Raw genomic sequence first — 12,277 nt, 5'->3', positions numbered from 1 at the left:
TTTATTCATGATATTTTTACCAGTATCATATTTTTTAGATAATATGCGTGAAAATCTACTCATATTTGATTAATTTTAGTTTAAAGATTTTATAAGAAAACTTACTTGTTCTATTTAGGATGAACAGAGAGGGCATCGGCCCAACGATGATTGTGGTCCGGCTCCGCGACTTACCATACTCGCACGTCTTACGCTAATCCAACCAATCACTGGTCTGGTCTCTGTATCATTCTTAACAAAACTCATAATTTTCTTAAAATTCTTCAAACAAAAATTAACCAAATAACAAACAGAAATATCATACATAACTATCAAAAATAGAACCAGCTCTGATACCATTAGTTGCGGAACAAATTAACAAGTAGTTTCAGATATTTTTTGATGATAAAAATCATACATTAGTTTATAAAACTGTTTTCTATCTTTGCTTATAAACTTATGATTACTGATTAGAACTTGTAAAGCTTTTAATTGATTACAATAATAATGACGATTAGCTTGTATCTTTGAATCAGACATGATGAATAATAAAAGAACAAAAGTTATCTAAATATTTCAAGCATGAATTTGATTAACTTGATTATTATTAAATGCGAGTATTATTTTAACAAAAATTTCAAACTTTGTAGAATTAATAGTTAGAATAACTCGAAATGAGATTGCCATAGAGATAATACAACAATTGAATAAAATTCTTTATATATTACCTTCTTTGAAATTACAATTAGAGCATCCGTCTGGAGCAAGTATGATTTGAAAATCTAAAGATTTTGAACATCTAGAAGTAGATAGGAGAACACTTTTCTTAGACATGAACTAAACATTAGAGAGAAATTTAATGAGAGAAATTTTTAGAGAACCTAGAGATGATTCTAATTAAAACATATCTCCTCAATATATAGGAGTCTTGGAGTCTTGAAATATCTTGAAACGGGAAACCGAAGGATTACCGGATCAATCTTGAGAATTATTGAATCAACTTGCCTTTGTCGGAGTGTAGATGTGGCAGACAAAACTGTAAAGCTTTTGACAAATTGGCATCATATTTTGTCATTTTTTGATAATGGAAAATCTTCTTTTGCGATAATGGAGCATCTTCTTTCATCTTTGTAAAAGTTGTTTGTTTTCTTGTAATAATTTAACATCTTATCTCTGCAGAGGATTTGATAATATTTTTGATAATAGATGTACTCACACAGTGTATAAATTTGATAACAGTTGAATAAATACTAACACAATTTGATAACACGTAGTACTACCCCCCCTTGAATAACAAACACTTTTGCAAAATACCTAAAAAGGTATGACACCAAGGGTGGAGGGTGAAATACGAAATGAAAGAATACCTTACATTGAAGGTATAACACCAAAATTAAAAATTTAATTAATCTGCAAATGGATCATCAAAAGGATCTTGAGCATCTTGAAAATTATTTTTGACAGATGTGGGAGAATTTTCTGAATTAGTTGGAGAATTGCGAATTTCTTGAAGTAATTGTTGTAGATCTTCAGGGGAAGAATTTGCAGCGGCACGAATTTTGCTAATAAGATTAGCGTCTGGAGAAGATGGACTCTTGATAAGATTCGCTTCAATTTCTGGCTTTTGATTATACATTGATTGATAATGATTGAAAACAGCCTGCTCGTTTGCTTGAGAAATTGTGACTTTATCCCACCATTTTAGACGAAATTGTCTATTGAGCCAAGGGGGATTTAAGTCTGTTGCTTCTTGATAAGAGAATGTCCAGGACATGATCCATGGAACTTTGAATAACATGGTGAACTGTAACAAATATTCAAATTCTGGGATTTGTTGAATAAATAGTTCTTTGAATTTAGAAAATCCTTTGAGAATTTCAGTGGGTAAACAAATAGGAACAAGTCCCATATAACGATACCAATTGACAAACCATCTGGGGTATTCACAGTTGAAATTTTTATCAAAGAAAATGAACCATGAATGAGAATAGTTTCGAAGAAAAAATGCTTTAGTCCAAGCTTCTTGGTAATCATAATATGAATATCTTGGATAAGCAGGGAATTGATAAAGGGGTTTTTCGAAGGAAAGATTGGATGACCAATTTTCTGGAGAAATGATTTTAAGAATTCGGGCTTTGCTAAAATCAATAGATCCTTCCTTATTATTAGAACGGTGATCAATCTGAACAGATCCAGATTCTTGTAGAATGGTTTGATAATATTCTCGAGATTTGTAAGAGTTTTCATGAAAGGTTTTTCCTCGACCAAAGAGGTGTTCAGTAAGAACATGAAAACCTTGATTAAGCTTAAGAATTTGAGAATCTTCAAGTATTTGGATTTTCAAGAGATTTGGATTGAGAACATAAGGGGCTTTATTTGTAGGTTTAGGATTTGTTGAAATTTGTGTTTCAGAAGGAATAGGTTTTGAAAAAGGGCTAATTGATTGAACTGGAAAAATGTTTGGAGTAGCTAGTTTTGATTGTAGCATGTTTGAATAAAGTTGAGAATTTTTTGCAATTGGAGTTAATGGGGAAAAACGATTTTGACTTGAGAAAGGAACAAGCTTTTGATTAACTGAATCTTGGAGGAAGACGATGAACTCATTTTCTCTGCAAAAATTCACGAGAAAGAAAATCTGGTAATGAATTGCTTTCTCCTTTTATAAATTCAATATCGAAATCAAAATTGCCCAACAATGCTTGCCATCTAGCAAAAATTTGTTTAGAAATAATATTTTTAACATCTTTTTCTAAAATTGATTTTGCAGATTGACAATCAATTCTTAATAAAAACTTTTTCATAAATAAATCATCTTCAAATTTAGTAATACATAAAACAATGCTTAAAATCTCCTTTTTAACAGTTGAATAATTCTTTTGAGTATTATTCCAAGCACCTGAATAAAAACGAACCAATTGTTCTTCAGAGGAATTTGATAATTTTTGTTTTAAAATACCTCCAAATCCAATATCACTAGCATCAGTTTCGACTATGATATTAGCATGAGGATGTGGTAAATTTAAACAAGGTAAAGAAGGAATTTTTTGTTTTATAAGTTTAACAATATTAGTATGTTCTTGAGTCCAAGGTTCTGGATTATTTTTTAATCTATTATAAAGAGGTTTGCAAAGAGTTCCTAAATCTTTGAAAAAATCATGAATATAATTTAAACATCCTAGAAACCGTTGAAGTTGTTTTTTATCTATAATTTCATCAGGAAATTTATTAGAAAATTCTAAACTTCTTATAATAGGTTTAATAGTATTATTAACAATGTTATGTCCTAAAAATCTAATTTCATTTTGAAATAAATGCATTTTCTTAGCTGAAACAGCTAAGCCATTTTTATAAATTAAATCATAAAACTGATTTAAATGTTTGAAATGTTGATCAATAGATTTTGAAAAAATAAGAACATCATCAATATAAACAATTGAAAAACTATTTATAGGAATGATAATATCATTCATAACGTTTTGAAATTCAGAAGGAGCATTCTTTAAACCAAAGGGCATAACGTTCCACTCATAATGTCCAAAAGGAACATTAAAACCTGTTTTGTATTTATCTTCTTCATGAATTTGAATTTGCCAAAAACCAGATTTCATATCGAATTTTGAAAATATTTTTGAATCATAAAGTTTTTTCAATAAATCTCTTTTATTAGGAATAGGATATCTAATCCAATCTAAAACTTTATTTAAAGGTTTATAATTGATAACTAATCTTGGTGATCCTCTTTCTAATTCAGCAGCATTCATAACATAGAAAGCTGAACAAGACCAAGGAGATTTAGAAGGTCTAATTAATTTTTTGTCCAATAAATCTTGAATTTCTTTTTTACAATGAGATTCTAATTCATTATTCATATGAATAGCTCTTGATTTTGAAGGAATATCTTTTTCATTAAAAGTTTTAATATAAGGTAATTTGATAATATGTTGTTTTCTGTTCCAAAAGGCGTTTGGAATATTTGAGCAAACATTATTTTCAAACTTTTGTTTTAAAGCTATAATTTTGTCTTGAATATACTTATCTTGTAATTGATTATGTATACGAAAATCATTAATTTCATTGATAAGGTAATTTGCTTGTTTTGTTTTATAATTAAGAATATTAATAGTTGAATAAGACGGAGGTTCACAAAATTTAAACATAATTTCTTTTCCAAAAACTTTAGTAATAATTCCATCATCTTGAACCATAAAAGGATATAATTTAGTAATAAAAGGTGTTCCTAAAATTAAAGGAGAAGTAAGATTTTTTACTAAAATTAAATGAGTTTTATAACAATAATCTTGATTGTTACAAATATGAACATCGGAAACTTTATAATTTATTTTTAAACTGGTTCCTTCAGCTCCAGTAAGCCTAGAAGAAGTTTTTTCATAAAATTAAGTGGGAAATATATCTTCTTGTATACAGTTCATATCAGCACCACTATCAATTAGAGCAGTAATGTCCATTTTAAAATTATCCTTTACTAAAGTTATTTGAGTATTCCATTTTTGAGAAATTTGATCATTTATAATTCTATGTGTCCTTTTCAATATTAGATAATTTAATTTCTTCGTCTTCTTTAAGTTGTTTAATTCTATTTATTTCTTTAGAAACGCTTGCAATAATTTGCCATCTAGTCTTTAATAAATTATTCCAAAAAGTATTATTATTACAACAACTAATCTGTCTTTTAGAACTCATTAACACGTATATTTAGATAAATTTGTTAAATAATTATCAAGATGTATATTAAAGGTTTTTAATACTGCTTTTATGTTATTAATTTCTTGTTCTAATTCTAATAGTTCCTTATCATTAATTATTAAATTTATATTTTTTTAATTCTAATACCTTTTCTTGTAAGAGTTTTTTAAATATTTTTATTGAATTTCTTAATCTTTTAATAGCAGTAACTCTATTTCTGTTTAAAGAATTACAATTTATTTGAACTTTATTACTCATAATTGTTGTCAATAATTTTGAAGTACATTAATAAAATCAGATTTAGTAGGACTTGGTAAACTTGTATCACTAGTTTGATCTTCTTGATAAAGAGGTTTAGGAATAGAACTAGAATAGTCAACAGTTTTTAAATTTAAAGACTTTGATTTTGAAAACGAAGATTTAGAAGTACTAATTTCAGGAATAGAATTAGTAGAAAATCTAGATGATGAAAAATTTATAGAAGAAAAATTTATATCAACTGAGCCATCATTATGCTCAATTATATTTGAAATTTGTTTTGAAGAATCTAAAGATTTTGGTTCAATAACATTTTGTAAATTCTAATTACATGATTGAGTAATTTCTGACCATTTAAGTCGTTTAGGCATATGAACTTTTGTATGATTAGTATTTGCTTCGTAAATAATTGTTTCATTTCTTGGACTTGACAAACGGGTTTTTGGTTCTAAAGTAGTTGTCATGGTTTTATAACAAACACGATAAATGATTGCTAAAGGTTTAGAGTTATTTTTAAATTCTAAATTCTTTGTTTCAACAGTTAAAACCAAAGTGTCTAAAATATTTTTGTCAAATAATCCTACAGAAAAATTTGGATAACAATTAAAATAAATTGGTCCATTTGTTAATTTGTTCCGCAACTAATGGTATCAGAGCTGGTTCTATTTTTGATAGTTATGTATGATATTTCTGTTTGTTATTTGGTTAATTTTTGTTTGAAGAATTTTAAGAAAATTATGAGTTTTGTTAAGAATGATACAGAGACCAGACCAGTGATTGGTTGGATTAGCGTAAGACGTGCAAGTATGGTAAGTCGCGGAGCCGGACCACAATCATCGTTGGGCCGATGCCATCTCTGTTCATCCTAAATAGAACAAGTAAGTTTTCTTATAAAATCTTTAAACTAAAATTAATCAAATATGAGTAGATTTTCACGCATATTATCTAAAAAATATGATACTGGTAAAAATATCATGAATAAAGAACAAGATTATGATGATAACCATATAAACTCTATTGAAGAAACTATTGATAATATAGAACAAAATTTAAATGATTGGACTATACCTAAAACAAATATAAATACAATTTATAGAATAGGGACTTTTGATTATTTTCAAAGTTACTCAATTAAAATGACTGAACAAACCCTATCTATTGGTCAAGACCAACAAAATATAAATTTGTTATCATCAAGATCTATTTTTGAACATAGACAAAAATATAAATTTCTTCATTTAGGTCTTGTTCAAATTGCTATCAAACCTCTTTTTAGAATTGGTGTCGATGCTCCTGTTCTCTTAATATTAAGAGATAAAAGACATACAGATTTTCAAAATTCTATTTTAGCTATGGCAGAAACAAATATCGCAAATGGACCAATTTATTTTAATTGTTATCCAAATTTTTCTGTATTATCTGAAACATAATTTTCATTCTTATTAAGCATTTGTTTTATTAACAGTTCTTGGATATTTTTATCTTTAATGGAATCTAAATTTTTTAAAAGATCTTTGTCATTGTTTGTAAGGACATTAAGTGAATAATTACAATTACATTTTCCAACACATTCGCATGTATCAGATTCTTCCGAACTTGAACTATTTTGCTCTAAAATGTTTAAATCATTTTCTTGAAAATCGGAAAAACTAGAATCAGAATTGGAATCAGAATTTAACATAATTTTTCTAATTTGTTCTTTTAATTCTTCCGAAATATTTAATTCATTAATTTTTGTTTTTGCATAACAATTATTAGCATTATGACCATTACGACCACATTTATGGCAAATAATAATGTCTTTTGATTTTCTTTTAGATTTTTTATTAGATTGTTTATAAGGGTTTTTTGATGTTGAAAATTTATTTTTCTTATAATTCTTATAAATTTCTGTTTTATTATATTTCTTTTTCTTGAAATATTTTGAAGACCTTTTATTATATTTTTTGGTTTTTGAAGTAGACGGACCTGTTAATGGTTGATAACCATATTGTTGACAAAAATTTCCTAATTCATTTTTACTATTAATTCTATCCTTTTTAAGTTTTTCTTTAAATCTAAGGTCAGCACAAATAGCTAATCCTTCTTTATTAATATAATTAATTAAATCTCCATAAGTTAGGTTTTGATAAGGAATTGTATTATTAAAATTTTCTCTTAATTTTTGTCTAATTCTTTCGGCAAAAAGTTTTGGAAGTCCAGCAATAAAACGTTCTTTCCAATAAGATTCTTTGCAATCAGGTCTTGAAAAAACTTTAACGAGATAATTATCTTTGTACCATCTGAAATCAGTTAATTTTCTACAATGTAAGTTCATTAGAATTTCAGAAGTTCTTTCTTGAAAAGTAGTAGGATCTCCTACAAAGTTTTTGATTATAGCAAAAATTAAAGTATTAACCATATCATCTTCTTGAGTTTGAATAGGTAAATTATTTTCTTGTTTTATAACGGTTTTCTTGGCAGTCATTATAAAATTCTTTTCTTCTGGTGTAATATAGAAATCCCACCAACCTTTAAGAGTACCAGTAAACCCAGAAATAATAATATTAACAATTTGAAGTTGAGTATTATTGTGAGACTTGTAAGCATTAGCTGCCATGGTCATTTCTTGAACAATATTAAGAATTTGATGTTCAGAGTTACCATCGATATTCCATTCGTAAACAGAGGTACCATCGTAAGCTGAACGATCATATTGAAAAGCTCTTTCTTCAATTTGAACATCAGGAAGAGAAGGTCTATTCCAATAATTTTTAATAGTTGGTTTTGGATTATTACCAAAAGAATTAATCTTATTTAATCTTGAAAAATCATTTGTAAGCTGATTTATATCATCATTATCATTTATGAATTGTTGAGTAAGATTGTCTAAATTTAATTCACTTTCATTATTACTTTCGTCAGATTCGTCAAAAGAGTCATTATTTGTTTTTAACATATTTATAGATACGTTTTTTGAAATACGAAAATTAGTAAGTCTTTTTTCTAATTCATCAATTAAATCTTTATTTCCAAGATTAAAATTTCCATTTATTTGATGAGGAATAAAGCTGACATTACTAGGGCTTGCTATATTATTATAAAAAAATTTTATTTCAATTTTATTTTCTTTTGATAACTGTAAATTTATAGTATTTTCTTCAATCCTATTTAGTTGATCTGAAATAGTTAAAAGAGTTTCATTCGAATAATTATTTTGATAAATAATATTTTGAAAACATTTTTCATTTGTTATCTGACTCGGAACTTTAACTAAAGGAGTTGCAATAAAATTATTATCAATAATGATTTCCTTTTTTGGCGGATATTCAGAAATAATTTCTTGATTAGTAATAACATCCTTGTATGTTTTTGAAGAAACAGGAAAAACAGTTTGCATTTTAAAAGGATAATCTATATTATGTTTAGGAACATAAATCAATTCGAACCATTGAAAAAACGGAGAGTGAATTTGATTTGATAAAACATAATCTTCCCAAAGACCAAAATGTAAAATCTTATATAATATGAAAAGTTTTCTTCATGCCAAATTCTTTTTGTATTATTATAATCTTTATAATATTCTTCTTCTTTTAAATAATCAAAATTAACATATGAAGGTATTTTAGAAATATCTATATTAATATTCATTTTAACAAGTTGATTGATTTATTCTGAAAGATATATTTTTAATAATACTAAGTTGAGCACTAATAACAATATATTTATTTTTAATCATTTTTGATAAACAATATATTATTTCCTTTTGAATATTATAATTATATGTGTCCTTTTCAATATTAGATAATTTAATTTCTTCGTCTTCTTTAAGTTGTTTAATTCTATTTATTTCTTTAGAAACGCTTGCAATAATTTGTCATCTAGTCTTTAATAAATTATTCCAAAAAGTATTATTATTACAACAACTAATCTGTCTTTTAGAACTCATTAACACGTATATTTAGATAAATTTGTTAAATAATTATCAAGATGTATATTAAAGGTTTTTAATACTGCTTTTATGTTATTAATTTCTTGTTCTAATTCTAATAGTTCCTTATCATTAATTATTAAATTTATATTTTTTTAATTCTAATACCTTTTCTTGTAAGAGTTTTTTAAATATTTTTATTGAATTTCTTAATCTTTTAATAGCAGTAACTCTATTTCTGTTTAAAGAATTACAATTTATTTGAACTTTATTACTCATAATTGTTGTCAATAATTTTGAAGTACATTAATAAAATCAGATTTAGTAGGACTTGGTAAACTTGTATCACTAGTTTGATCTTCTTGATAAAGAGGTTTAGGAATAGAACTAGAATAGTCAACAGTTTTTAAATTTAAAGACTTTGATTTTGAAAACGAAGATTTAGAAGTACCAATTTCAGGAATAGAATTAGTAGAAAATCTAGATGATGAAAAATTTATAGAAGAAAATTTTATATCAACTGAGCCATCATTATGCTCAATTATATTTGAAATTTGTTTTGAAGAATCTAAAGATTTTGGTTCAATAACATTTTGTAAATTCCAATTACATGATTGAGTAATTTCTGACCATTTAAGTCGTTTAGGCATATGAACTTTTGTATGATTAGTATTTGCTTCGTAAATAATTGTTTCATTTCTTGGACTTGACAAACGGGTTTTTGGTTCTAAAGTAGTTGTCATGGTTTTATAACAAACACGATAAATGATTGCTAAAGGTTTAGAGTTATTTTTAAATTCTAAATTCTTTGTTTCAACAGTTAAAACCAAAGTGTCTAAAATATTTTTGTCAAATAATCCTACAGAAAAATTTGGATAACAATTAAAATAAATTGGTCCATTTGCGATATTTGTTTCTGCCATAGCTAAAATAGAATTTTGAAAATCTGTATGTCTTTTATCTCTTAATATTAAGAGAACAGGAGCATCGACACCAATTCTAAAAAGAGGTTTGATAGCAATTTGAACAAGACCTAAATGAAGAAATTTATATTTTTGTCTATGTTCAAAAATAGATCTTGATGATAACAAATTTATATTTTGTTGGTCTTGACCAATAGATAGGGTTTGTTCAGTCATTTTAATTGAGTAACTTTGAAAATAATCAAAAGTCCCTATTCTATAAATTGTATTTATATTTGTTTTAGGTATATTTAAATTTTGTTTTATATTATCAATAGTTTCTTCAATAGAGTTTATATGGTTATCATCATAATCTTGTTCTTTATTCATGATATTTTTACCAGTATCATATTTTTTAGATAATATGCGTGAAAATCTACTCATATTTGATTAATTTTAGTTTAAAGATTTTATAAGAAAACTTACTTGTTCTATTTAGGATGAACAGAGAGGGCATCGGCCCAACGATGATTGTGGTCCGGCTCCGCGACTTACCATACTTGCACGTCTTACGCTAATCCAACCAATCACTGGTCTGGTCTCTGTATCATTCTTAACAAAACTCATAATTTTCTTAAAATTCTTCAAACAAAAATTAACCAAATAACAAACAGAAATATCATACATAACTATCAAAAATAGAACCAGCTCTGATACCATTAGTTGCGGAACAAATTAACAAGTAGTTTCAGATATTTTTTGATGATAAAAATCATACATTAGTTTATAAAACTGTTTTCTATCTTTGCTTATAAACTTATGATTACTGATTAGAACTTGTAAAGCTTTTAATTGATTACAATAATAATGACGATTAGCTTGTATCTTTGAATCAGACATGATGAATAATAAAAGAACAAAAGTTATCTAAATATTTCAAGCATGAATTTGATTAACTTGATTATTATTAAATGCGAGTATTATTTTAACAAAAATTTCAAACTTTGTAGAATTAATAGTTAGAATAACTCGAAATGAGATTGCCATAGAGATAATACAACAATTGAATAAAATTCTTTATATATTACCTTCTTTGAAATTACAATCAGAGCATCCGTCTGGAGCAAGTATGATTTGAAAATCTAAAGATTTTGAACATCTAGAAGTAGATAGGAGAACACTTTTCTTAGACATGAACTAAACATTAGAGAGAAATTTAATGAGAGAAATTTTTAGAGAACCTAGAGATGATTCTAATTAAAACATATCTCCTCAATATATAGGAGTCTTGGAGTCTTGAAATATCTTGAAACGGGAAACCGAAGGATTACCGGATCAATCTTGAGAATTATTGAATCAACTTGCCTTTGTCGGAGTGTAGATGTGGCAGACAAAACTGTAAAGCTTTTGACAAATTGGCATCATATTTTGTCATTTTTTGATAATGGAAAATCTTCTTTTGCGATAATGGAGCATCTTCTTTCATCTTTGTAAAAGTTGTTTGTTTTCTTGTAATAATTTAACATCTTATCTCTGCAGAGGATTTGATAATATTTTTGATAATAGATGTACTCACACAGTGTATAAATTTGATAACAGTTGAATAAATACTAACACAATTTGATAACACGTAGTACTACCCCCCCTTGAATAACAAACACTTTTGCAAAATACCTAAAAAGGTATGACACCAAGGGTGGAGGGTGAAATACGAAATGAAAGAATACCTTACATTGAAGGTATAACACCAAAATTAAAAATTTAATTAATCTGCAAATGGATCATCAAAAGGATCTTGAGCATCTTGAAAATTATTTTTGACAGATGTGGGAGAATTTTCTGAATTAGTTGGAGAATTGCGAGTTTCTTGAAGTAATTGTTGTAGATCTTCAGGGGAAGAATTTGCAGCGGCACGAATTTTGCTAATAAGATTAGCATCTGGAGAAGATAGACTCTTGATAAGATTCGCTTCAATTTCTGGCTTTTGATTATACATTGATTGATAATGATTGAAAACAGCCTGCTCGTTTGCTTGAGAAATTGTGACTTTATCCCACCATTTTAGACGAAATTGTCTATTGAGCCAAGGGGGATTTAAGTCTGTTGCTTCTTGATAAGAGAATGTCCAGGACATGATCCATGAAACTTTGAATAACATGGTGAACTGTAACAAATATTCAAATTCTGGGATTTGTTGAATAAATAGTTCTTTGAATTTAGAAAATCCTTTGAGAATTTCAGTGGGTAAACAAATAGGAACAAGTCCCATATAACGATACCAATTGACAAACCATCTGGGGTATTCACAGTTGAAATTTTTATCAAAGAAAATGAACCATGAATGAGAATAGTTTCGAAGAAAAAATGCTTTAGTCCAAGCTTCTTGGTAATCATAATATGAATATCTTGGATAAGCAGGGAATTGATAAAGGGGTTTTTCGAAGGAAAGATTGGATGACCAATTTTCTGGAGAAATGATTTTAAGAATTCGGGCTTTGCTAAAATCAATAGATCCTTCCTTATT

Source organism: Lactuca virosa, chromosome 9 (assembly GCF_052849685.1).
Source record: "Lactuca virosa cultivar CGN04683 chromosome 9, Lactuca_virosa_CGN04683_v6, whole genome shotgun sequence".
Classification (NCBI taxonomy): domain Eukaryota; kingdom Viridiplantae; phylum Streptophyta; class Magnoliopsida; order Asterales; family Asteraceae; genus Lactuca; species Lactuca virosa.
The sequence above is the reverse complement of the archived record's forward strand: the minus strand, read 5'-3'. Positions refer to the sequence as shown.